Genomic DNA, 12,366 nt, shown 5'->3' with positions numbered 1-12,366 from the left:
GGATTATAACCCAGGAACAGCCTCTCAGAAAGCTCAGAGAACTGTTCTGCCCGTTAGAGGTCAAAGCACTGTTATATAGGTTTTTGAGACAGAGGGCTGTATATTAAATGACATAGTTTTCACCACCTGGATCTGCAGGTACACAGTGGTGGGTCACTGTGACTCCTTACGAAATCAAGAAGGAATGTTATCTTTAAGGAGTTGTCTTGTTGGTGCTAGGAGAATGTTGTTCTTTATGGTTGAGCAGGCATTTCTGCTGGTGGGTAGGTCTGGTAGATGCATAATGCAGATACACAATGCACAGTAGAGCAGGGAGAGGAGGCCAAGGGGCAGACAAAGATTTTTATGTTTAAATTTTCCTTGACTTACCTTAGAATATGAATGTTATGCATGTCGTCATATGCTTCCTCTCCTGCTCCAACAATCCCATATTACTGTCCACTGCCCATAAATCTACTTCAAGGAATTTCCTCTTGGTTGCTGTGATGGAGGCAAATTGGGAGAAAAACTTTGTCTCTTTCCTCTCGTGTGAACTTCAGCCCTGACCTTGCCCAGATGTTCTCCCACATTGCTCTCCAGTGCGTGAGACACACCGCCCCAATCAAGTCCGCCTATTGCTATGTCACTGCGCAGGAGAAGACATTTAGCTCTTTCCTCAAGGCAAGGCAGCTTTGAGGAGCATTTCAGGGACTCAGACAACCTGACAACTTCAGAATGGTTTCCTGCCAGCTATGGTTTCCCTTCCTACCCTGGCTGGCACTGGCTCTACTCTACAAGCCTCCCAGCAGCAGCTGGGCTCTGTCTCCATGGCAACAGACAGGCCTGAAGGAGCACACTCTCCAGCTTCCCTCCACAGGACAAAATTAGGATGCCCACAAGTAGTTCATTAACGAAACAAACACAGTGGATTAAGAGAAAATGGGAGAAAGAAAGGAGCAACTGAACAATGATCTGAACAATGAACAAAATAAAAGAATAAAAAGAATAAAATGCACATATGGACCTAGAGATTACCATACTAAGTGAAGTAAGTCAGACAGAGAAAGACAAATACCATATGATATCAGTATATGTGAAATCTAAACAAATGGTACAAATAAGCTTTTTTACAAAACAGAAACAGATTCACAGACATAGGAAACAAATTTATGGTTGCCAAAGGGGAAAGTCGGGGGAGGGGTAAATTAGGAGTTTGGGATTAGCAGATACAAACTACTATATATAAAATAGATAAACATCAAGGACCTACTGTATAACACAAAGAACTATATTCAATATCTTGTAATAACCTATAATGGAAAAGAATCTGAAAAAGAATATATATATCTGAGTTGCTTTGCTATACACCAGAAACTAACACAACATTGTAAGTCAACTCTATTTCAATTTTAAAAAGTTAACAAAAGCAAGAGAAAATATGTAAGGGTGGAAAGAAGCAGTGGAAAATGGCAGGTTATAAAAGGTGTGTAAATTACCCTTTCATTTTTGTTTTCTTAGAGAAGGCACATATAGTAAGTACAAAGTGGTAACCATAATCTCATTTTTTCAGCGTATGACCCATTTCTCTATTTTGTTTATGAAAATAAATCAGACTCTAAACCCTACTGCACTGGATTAGTGGGAAAGTCAATCTTAGGCGTTACTAAAGGCCTCTTAATGCCTTCCCCACAATCCAATTCCTGCTTCCGTGCCCTGCTAAAAAAGGAGCCAGAGATTTTACTCAGAGCTAAATATATGAGGAAGTTTCAGATCTCTAGTCTCCACTGGTTCTCACTGAGATACCCATTGTCCAAAGTCTCATGGTCCTTTTATGTTATTTTTGTGCCATGGAATTTGGTGAAGCTGCATGGGAAAAAAACACTGAATGTTCTAAGGATGTTAAAAGAGGCAAAAAAAATGAGCAATTCCATTAAAGAAAAAAGAAATTATAAATCCATAATAGGCAGAAGAAAAACAAGAATACTTGGATATAAAAAATTGCCAGCTGAAACGCTGAGGAAAACTGTAGTCAATGAAATTTAGAAGTCAATGCATGAGATAAACTCTAGGCTGGACACAGGTGAAGAAAGAATTATTAAACTGGAAAACGTAACTGCAGCATTTGCCCAGAATGTATCACAGAGACAGTTAAGAGATGTGGATAATAACATTGAGAGAATCCAAAATAAATACAAGTAGTGCTCAAAAAGAAGACATTGGATTAAATGGTAGTGAAGTGATGTTTAAGGTGATGACAGTTGAGAATTATCCAGAATTGTTAAAAGGCATGATTCTTCAGATAGAAAATTCACTCTAAAATCCAAGAAGGAAAAATAAGAATAAAACTACACTTAGAGCAGTAAAAGTGCTATTCTAGAACATCAGGGATAAACGGGTATCCATGAAGCTACCAGAGAGAAAAAGCAGATTATAAAAATTATTTAGGGCTTCCCTGGTGGCACAGTGGTAGAGAGTCCACCTGCCGATGCAGGGGACACGAGTTTGTGCCGCGGTCCGGGAGGATCCCACATGCCGTGGAGCGGCTGGGCCCGTGAGCCATGGCCGCTGAGCCTGCGCTTCCGGAGCCTGTGCTCCACAACGCGAGAGGCCACAACAGTGAGAAGCCCGCGTACCGCAAAAAAAAAAAAAAAAAAAAAAAAAAAAATTATTTACACTGGCCATAGAATTCTCAGCGGTAGCAAGATATCAGAAATGCTTAGCAAAAACAACTGACAACTAGAACTTTTTATCCAGCTAAGTGATCATGCAAGAGTGAAATCAAAATTTGAGATACACATAGATGAAGGGAATTTCCTACCGACAAACAAACAAAATCAGGGCTCTTGAAGCAGCCACAGCTCTGGCCCACAGTGAGATCAGGTGTTGCCAAGAAAATGCACTGGCTCTGAAAACAGCTGCCATGAATTGGTGTCCCATGTGCCAGGCATTCTTATGTACCATCTTACTTTATCCTTCAATGCCCCTGCCACGGGAGTGGTCAAAGTACATAAATGTCAAATGGGGGAAATACAGGTATTCCCTGCTGTGCGTTACTCTGTCTCTGCCATAACTCATTTGTTTGACATCCTTGGGGAATAGTGTTACACATTTTCCAGATGAGATGAAATAGAAAATAATACCTCCACTCACTAGAGAATTCTGGCCAGAACAATTGCTTGCAACAAAACTCCACAATTATTGCAAAGAAGGTACAAGCCCCATTCCTAAGGCCCAACATCTCACAGGTAGGAGACCCTTGAAACTCAGCCAGACCTCTTTTCCTTTTATTTACTGCAATTCTTCACTATCAGGTAGCCCAGAAAGCAGAAGTGGACAGGAAATGTTAGAGGTAGATATGACAACACCAGCAAAGAGGGAGAAAAACTTTTTGAAAGCAAGTCTGAAAAGATTCTTGAAGTTCCAACTCTACCACAAGGCTGATGTCCACCCTCCCCACAAGACTATGAGCTTCCTGAGGGCAAGAACTGTGCCTGCAGACATCTGTAGCTCCAGACACAGTGCCTGACACACAGATAGTAGGGCCTCAATAAATAGTCACTAGGATGGAACGGGGAGATGAGGGAAGGAAAGGAAAGGAAAAAGGAAGCGAGCTAAAAGGAATGCTCTGAAAAAAAAAACCAAACAAACCCGCTGAGAAAGCCTCAGTCAGCTTATCCTAAGGTGTATTGATTTGTTTTCTCTATATTTGATGCTCTGGTATTTGGGGTCTTGATCCTGGAGAGACTGTTCCCCACCCCATCCCCAGGGCCAGCCAATTCCTGGAAAAAACAAACGACTCCCCTGCAAGTACGCTTTTGATATACAAACAAACAAACCAATCCAGACAATGCAGCGGTCTCACCCCAGCCCTCTCCTTATCAAACTGTCACACATCAAGCCAGTATTCTCCCTGCCCTAAAATGCCCCAGGGCCAGGTGCTGGCAAGTAGGGACCACCCAAATAGCCCAGAACCTGCTGAAATTATTCAAACCATCCAGTCCTAAATCTCTTCAGTGTACCTACTCTGCCTGGCCATTCCTTTCCAAAAGCATCTCGATAAGGCTCTGGGCCATGCTCTGCCCTCTCCCACTCTTGTGCCTCCTGACTGTCACTGGTCCTTCCCCATGTGGCCCTGTGTGGACGGCGTGGTATGCCTCCTGTATCTAGCGTTTAGGGAGGATAAACATCTTCCTTCATGACAATCATGTCCATGTCTGTGGTCTTACCACATCTGATGAAAACAAATTCTAGGTGCATTTTTAACACATAAAGGTAACCTTTCTTTCCTTAGAAATACATTTCCTACTAAATAACAGAATTGTGTGGAGAATAGAGAAAGCATTTGTGAATTTTTCCTGTAATATCTATTTCATAAAGCAAGGGGAACCTTGAAAAAAAACCCACAAATTTTCTGAGAAGAAAACAAACAGCCCATATCTTTTCATCAAGCCAAAGATATGAGTTATTGAAAGAGAAGGTCTCTTCTAACTCAGGTTACACCTTGGTCAAGCCCTAAAAAGATTATAGCTTGGTTCTGGAATTTTTCTAAGTGTTACTATCTAGAAAGCCTATTTCAATTTCCAGTTGAGAGAAAATGAAATTAACAATAGAAATGTTCAGTTCCTTTTGTAATCAATACAAGTAGCATTGACTTGAGTGAGGCAGCATTGAGACAAAGCTAATCACAGTCTGTCCTTTTCCAGTGCCTTATTTGGAATATTTCTCTTTCTTCGGTTTCACTGTGATTCACTTTTCCTGGAAATTAGTGTGGACCAGATGAAGCCAGTCACACACTGTTCTGGAGTATTTTTCCTGTACAGAAATTAATATACTTCAGCTGTATATCAATGCCCTAGTTAGAAAATATCACCTCCATACCTACTTATTTTTTTTAAAATATTGAAATCTCTGTTCTTCACAATTCCCTCTGTGTAAGAAAGACCATCAAAGTAAACTCAGAACCATAGATGATTCCCACCCTTTCCTTTGTCCCTGCTTTGGTTTATATTTATCTTCTTAAAGTTTATTCATTCATTCAATATGTATTTACTGAGCACCCACTAGGTGTCAGTCCACAAGCTAGCTGGCTCACTAGATATTGTCCCTCTCCTCATGGAGCTAACAGTCTAATAAGAGAGACAGATGTTAATCTAATAACCAAAAAGTTAATAATTAAGTATCATTTGTATTAAGTGCTGTGAAGAAAAAGTATCGAATGTTATGAAGGTAAAAACCAAAAGACCTGACCTGGGGGAATCAAGTGAAGTTTCACTGAGAAAATGGGATTTGACACAAGATCTGGAAAGATAGGGAAAGAACACAGGAGAGTGTTTGAGTCATTTGGAACAGCATGTGCAAAGGTCCTGTGGCTGAAGCACAGAGCTGGGGGATGACAGCAGGAGATGAAGCTGCTAAGGTGGTTATAGGATAGATAATCACCAGGTTAGAGATTTGGGGCTAAATTCGAAAGCATCATGAAGCCGGTGAAGCATTTTACATAGGACAGGAATATGATCAGCTTTCTTTTGGAGGAAGATCACTCCAGATTGTGTGGAAATGCGGAAGGGAGTGGGATGGAGAAGAGTGAATACAGGAGACTAGTTAGGAAGCTATTACAAATGTGTAGGCAGGAGATGGTGGCCTAGGGTGTTGGCAATGAATGTGGAGAACATGCAAAGTTTTGAGAAACATTCAGAAAGCAAAATTGACAGTCTCGATTAACTACAAGTGGTTTGGTTGGCAGTAATTTCAGAAAAGAGTGCCATTCTCATAATGCCTGAGAGGTAGCAAGTTAGAATGGGAAAAGCCTGGATTGTGGAAGGAAAAGTACATTCCATTTTTAACTCTGCTGCTTATTAGCTGTGTAGTCTGGGATGTGTTATTTAAACTCTCTGAGCTTTAATTTCTTTGTTTATAAGTAACCCATATTAATGTCACTCTATAAATTCAGGTGTGCAAGAAACACCTTGGCTTTCTTTATATCAACCACCTGGCTCTGGTTCCCCATTTCACTTGACCTGTTAGAAATTCAATCTTAGTTATTCTTGGTGCTACCTCTGCTGTGGTTGGGCAAATGTCTTGGGGTCTTACACAGTGCCAAGGGACCAAGGAGCCCTTGGGTCATCAGATAACAACCTATGCTAGTTACCATCAAGTCACCCACAGGTTTAGAGCCCAGGCTCTGCCTCTTTCATGCCTGGCAGGAGGAAAGGATCTGGGGTAAAACCCAGAGGTCATTTGTCAGAGGTCAGACTTCTAAAGGTACCACCAAGCCCATAGGCCTCCCAGGGCCCTGGACCTGCCAGAAAATGAAATGCAACTACCCAGTCCTTCCAGGCAGGGTTCAGAAAGAGGCATTGTGTGTAGTTAAGACAAACTACCCAGCCTGAAGTCTGGAAGAGGGTCTAGGACCCAAATACAAACTCATGTAAAGATTTTAGGCTGGGGCACCCTTGCAGGAGGGCCTCCAGTTTTTTCTACCAGGCAGAGCAAACTTTTGGTTGTCCTTCTTGGAGGACTCACATACCTTCCATCCAGGGAATCTTTCCATCACATGACATCTCAAAGGCACCCCCTTCTTTCAATCCCTCTGGGACACCTTGAAAAATGATCTCCATCAATGATCTACTCACAACGGGTAGAACGACACCTTGTCAAGGTGGCAGGGAGAGTAACATATGAATAAATCTAGCTAAGGTTCTGACATGTTGTCATTCCCCTTCCCTTAAGATTCTGGAAAGGTGATAAGTTTGGGGAAAAAAAACATGAAAAAAAAAAGTTCAGGACAGAACAATACACTGAAGATAGTATCTAGAAGGGTAGAAGGCAGGTATAAATCTGCCAGCCTCAGCTGGACACGGTAGCCATATGGACACAGTACTGTGGGACAGAACCACAAGAAGCAAGGGAATAGGATCCTGTTAAGGCTGAGGTTAATTTCTACCAGTCACTGAAGGAGCAGCTTTTAAAAGAGGAAGTTCAGCCACCGAATGCAGGCAACCATAAAGTTAATCCTGACAGAGAAACACAAGAGGCCAAGATAGCCTGAGGAAGAAGAGTAGGCTGTGTAATTTCTCCCCAGAAAGTATCACTCTTTCCTTGTGACTCTAAGTAGTCTCTTTCCACACTCCAGTATCCGGTCAGATTTTTCTCCACATCAGTTTAAATCCAACATGTATGGTCAGGGAAACAAATTACATACTTAGGTTGTTCTCAGACTTTTTCAGAATTCTTTTGAATTCTTGATGTTCTAGTCAGTTCTCAGGTCTCTACCTGAGAGTGGGACAAAGAACTGCAAGGGACAAGAGGACTACACACTGAGGTGAGAGCTGGGCCTGGGGTGTTAACCTAGATGCAGGTCTGGCCTCCACATGCTAAGCTCTAGCCATCATGAACCACTGTGGCAGGATAATATTTTAAAGATATTATCTCATATTCTTCCTTCTCCTCTCCCCACCTCTTGCTCATCCACAGTGCTTTCCTTTTTTTTTTTTCTCTCCATTCAAGCAAAAACCAGAAATATCATTAAGTCTCCTGGCTGGTTTCCAAAATCCTAACTCCACTGAGATTAACCTAAGTGTCCCTGAGTGACACATCAAGAAAAATCAATATGACTATTAAGAATGCATTTAATCCAACAAACAGTGGTTTAATAAAGAGGAGTTTCTTTTTTCTTTATACAACAGATAGTCCTGAGGTAGGACTTTGCTCTTTGGGTTCAGACACTCTTCCATACCAGAATTCTGGGTTCGCATCTCTTGAGTTCTATCTACCTTCCCATCATGGCTGCAAGATGGCTGCAGTAGCTCTCACAACCATTTCAACAGGGCAAGCAAGGTGTGTGTAGCAGATGCGATCACCCCATATTCCTATGGCCTGTTCCATTTTCAGGGGTGCTGGCCCAGCTTCCAACTGCCAGCATCCCTCACCCTGCTGAGGTCTCTCTCTGGCCACCAAAACCTCCTTGAGCAGCACTCAAGCAGGAGTTGATGAGAGTTGGTGAGTAAATCCTTCTCCTTCGCCCCTAGAAGGGGGATCACATTAAAGTTATGTTCTACATTGCTCCCCCCAGGGGGAATATGTCTCAGCCACACTGGGTGACTTGCCTTGATAACTCATCTTTTATTGGCTTCATGACCTTCCTGGTCTCTCTTCCCCACTTCCCTACCAATGTTTCCTGGGAACACCTTCCAAATAAACCCCTGATGCTCAAATCATTGCTTCAGAGTTTGCTTATAAGGGGACAGGAAGTGAGTGACAGCAGCACCAGAAGCCCTATTGCCCTGGTGCTCTCCCCTTTGGGGGGAGGGGGAATTTCCCAGAAGCCCTCGGGGGACTCCTCTTACAGCCTATTGGTCAAACTGGGTCACGTGGGCTCCCTCAGCTGTTGAGAAGCTGGGAGAACAGCTCTGGTGGAAGATGGAGGAGAGAGCAGGGCTTGGTCATGGCGCTTGAGTTGGCCAGTATATTAGTTAGGATAAAGCTCAGGGGTAAGGGACGGAAAACCCCAAACAAGAGAGACTTAAGATAGAAGTGTATTTCTAACATAAGAACTGAGAGGCCAGTACACATTGGTTAGGGAATACGCCTGGCTTCGACCCCAAGTTCACCATGTGTTCTGGAAGTTTTCCTACGTGACAGGTACTGTTCTAAACCTCTCATATGCATTACTACATGTAATCCTCTTAACCTTATGACGTAAGTGCTATTATTACGGAGATACTGGAGGGCTTAAGTAACTTGCCTGCTGCAAAGTGTCAAAGCCAAATGCAATCTGCATCTTGAGCCGCGTTTTAAAGATAATATCTTCCTGTCCAGGGACATGGATATATCTGCGTTTAAGTGTTCTTTAATGTCTTGTATACTTTTACTAAATTTATTACCAAGTCCAAGACCTGGGTTCTTGGACTCTTTAATCAAAAGCAATTGATAGGGCTTCCCTGGTGGCGCAGTGGTTGAGAGTCCGCCTGCCGATTCAGGGGACGCGGGTTCGCGCCCCGGTCTGGGAGGATCCCACATGCCGCGGAGCGGCTGGGCCCGTGAGCCATGGCTGCTGAGCCTGCGCGTCCGGAGCCTGTGCTCTGCGACCGGAGAGGCCACAGCAGTGAGAGGCCCGCGTGCCGCAAAAAAAAAAAAAGCAATTGTTAAGAGGCCGGATGAGGAATTCAGGCAAGGCTTTATTGGGACTGGTGGAGCAGGAGTGAGTGGGAGAGAGAACAAGTAACAGGCGCCCTCGCTTGTTCCCTGAGGCGGAGGCGGGGGTGGGGAGCTGGTCCTTTAAATGCAACAAGGGTTGAGGGCGGACCTGTGGGTTGGGCGGGAGGGGCGGCTTAGGTGGTCTGCCCACCCCCTTGGTGGTGCTGTGTGCAGGGATCACGTGGTAGTACCTTGCTTTTGCTCCCTGCGCCTCAGAAGTGGCAGTTGGGTTTTGGCTTTTGTGTATCTCTTTCATAATGTGCCCCAACTGTGCATGCCTGCAGTTATTTTTATTAATTAATTAATTAATTTTTGCTGTGTTGGGTCTTCGTTTCTGTGCGAGGGCTTTCTCTAGTTGCAGCAAGCGGGGGCCACTCTTCATCGCGGTGCGCGGGCCTCTCACTATCGCGGCCTCTCTTGTTGCAGAGCACGGGCTCCAGACGCGCAGGCTCAGTAGTTGTGGCTCACGGGCTTAGTTGCTACGCGGCATGTGGGATCCTCCCAGACCAGGGCTCGAACCCGTGTCCCCTACATTAGCAGGCAGATTCTCAACCACTGCGCCACCAGGCCCTGCAGTTATTTTTAGTCTCTTATAATTTCTTTGTATTCTGCTGCTGGAGGAGACGTGTGTCCAGGTGCAAGCATGACACTAAAAGGCCCCAGGTCCCAGCCTGTCTCATTACTAGGGTCTTTATTTTGCTATTGTTAATGGTATTTTGGAAATTAAGTTATCTTTGTGGCTGGTGAATCTAAATATAATGGATTTTTTGTATATTGGCTTTATATCCAGTCATCTTACTAAATGTATTCATTTGTCTGAATAATCTTGGGTTTTCTCTGTAGGTATTTATCATCTGTGAATAAAATCAATTTTGTTTCTTCATTTCTGACCCTAATGTTTGCCTGCCTTTCTTCCCTCCTTCCTTCCTACCTTCGCTTCCTCCCTCCTTCTTCCCTCTTTCCCTTCCTTAATGCACTGGCTAAAACTCTAGTACAGTGTAGAGTAGAAGTGATAATAGTGAGCATCTTTTTCTTGTTCCTGGTTTTTAAGGAGAAAGTTTCTAATGTTTTATTACTAAGAATTATTTTGATTGTAGGTTTTTTGTAGATACTCTTTATCTGGCTAAAGAAATTTCACTCTATTTCCTGGTTTGCCAAGGTTTTTTCCACAACTGCTTTCTCAACAACTATTGAGAATATAGGGTTTTTCTTCTTTAACCTATTAATGCAATGAATTGCATTTATCAAACGTATAATGCTAGATTAGACTTGTATTCCAGGAATACAGTGAATTTGTTATAGGTGTATTATCTTTTCTGCACATTGCTGGGTTCAGTTTACCGATATTTTGTTTAGGGTTTCTCAGCTATGTTCGTGCATGAGATAGGTCTGTAATTTCCCCTTCTTCCAGAATGAATTGAGGAGTGTTTCTTCCCTTTGTTTTGGTTTGTTTTGCTTTGGTTTGGTTTGGTTCGGTTTGGTTTGTTTTGGTTTGGTTTCTCTCGGCTTGTGGTATCTTAGTTCCCTGACCAGGTACCGAACCCGTGCCCCCTGCAGTGGAAGTGCGTATTCTTAACCACCGGGGACCGCCAGGAAAGTCCCCCTTTTGTATTCTTTGGAAGGCTTTTATTAAATTGGAAATGGTCTATTCCTTGAAAGCTCAGCAGAATTTTCTTGTAGGCGTGGTGATTTGTTTTATTTTTTGAACATTGTCTTAACGTTTTGTTTTTGAGTAATTTCAGCTTACTGAAAAGTTGCAAGTACACTACAAAGAATTCCCGTATATCCTTTACCCAGATTCCCCCAATTGTTAACATTTGATCGTATTTGCCTTATTTTTATCTTTATGTTGCAAATGTATTTTTCTGAGAGATTTAAGAATAAGTTGCAGACATGAAGTTTTATTACCTCTTAATTCCTCAGGGTGTATTTCCTAAAAACAAAAATGCTCTTCTACATAACCACATACAACCAACAAAATTAACATAGATATTGTATGTCCATCTATCCACAGACCCCATTCAGATTTCACTGTTAGTTCCAATAATGTCCTTTAAGGTCTGAGATCCAGTCCAAGGTCAAAATTGCACTTATTGTTATGCTTCTGTAGTCTTTTCATTCTGGAACAGTTTGTCTTTCATGTCTTCCATGACCTTCACATATTTTAAAAGAACAGTTCGGTTACTTTGTAGATCGCACTGAAATTTGGGTTTGCCCGATGATTCCTCGTGATTATGTTCAAGCTATGCACTGTTGGCAAAAAAAACCACACAAGCGATGCTGTGTTCTTCTCAGTGTAACATATCAGAAGGCACATCACGTCTATTTGTTCCACTACTGGAGATGTTAACTCATATCACTTGGTTAAGTTAATGTCTCCCATGTTTTCCCACTGTAAAGTTAATTAGTAAGTATTTTATACTATTAATAAGTAACAAATGACTATTTTTGTGAAGAGATACTTTATATAAATATCCTGTTTCTCATCCACCTTTCAACCATAAACTTTAGGATTTATTGATGATTCATTTATTACTATTACAGTGGTTGCCAATTGGTGTTTTTCTAATTTTGTCATTCCTTCTACATTTATTTGTTGGCATATTACTAAAAGGTAGAAATTACTTTCTCCATTTGTTTATCTATTCATTTATTTTTGTGACAACTGACTCAAGGATTCCTATTTTATTCAATAGGTTATAATCTGATGCAATGGCTTATGTAGATCAAAATTATTTTTATAGCACAAATTATTACATATTGTACAGTGGGAGCCCCCCAGTACTGGTTTTATGTCCTTTTGACATGCCCCCATAATTCTTTGAGCACTTCCTTACATTTCAGCACAATACGACGTTCCAGGCCCATTTGTAGTTTCCCTGCCCTGGCCCTGAATCAGTCATTTCTCAAGGAGCATTGATTCCTTTTCAGGGAGAATGATGTTTAGTTAATGTAGAAATGAAGACCTGGGTGTTAGGTGTGCTCATTGCTTCTGATATGTCTGGCTTCTAGTCCCTCTCAATGGACAGAGCTGGGAAATGTAAGTATGTATACACATATATACACTTATATCTATCTCAACTTCTAATATATGTATATGTATTCAAAATCATGAGATACATCAATGCCTCCAATTCGATACCACAAGGTTTATTCTTGTCTGCCTGCGTTTCCCCAAGGGAAATCAGAGAG

The sequence above is a fragment of the Stenella coeruleoalba genome (assembly GCF_951394435.1).
Source record: "Stenella coeruleoalba genome assembly, chromosome: 9".
NCBI lineage: Eukaryota > Metazoa > Chordata > Mammalia > Artiodactyla > Delphinidae > Stenella > Stenella coeruleoalba.
The sequence above is the reverse complement of the archived record's forward strand: the minus strand, read 5'-3'. Positions refer to the sequence as shown.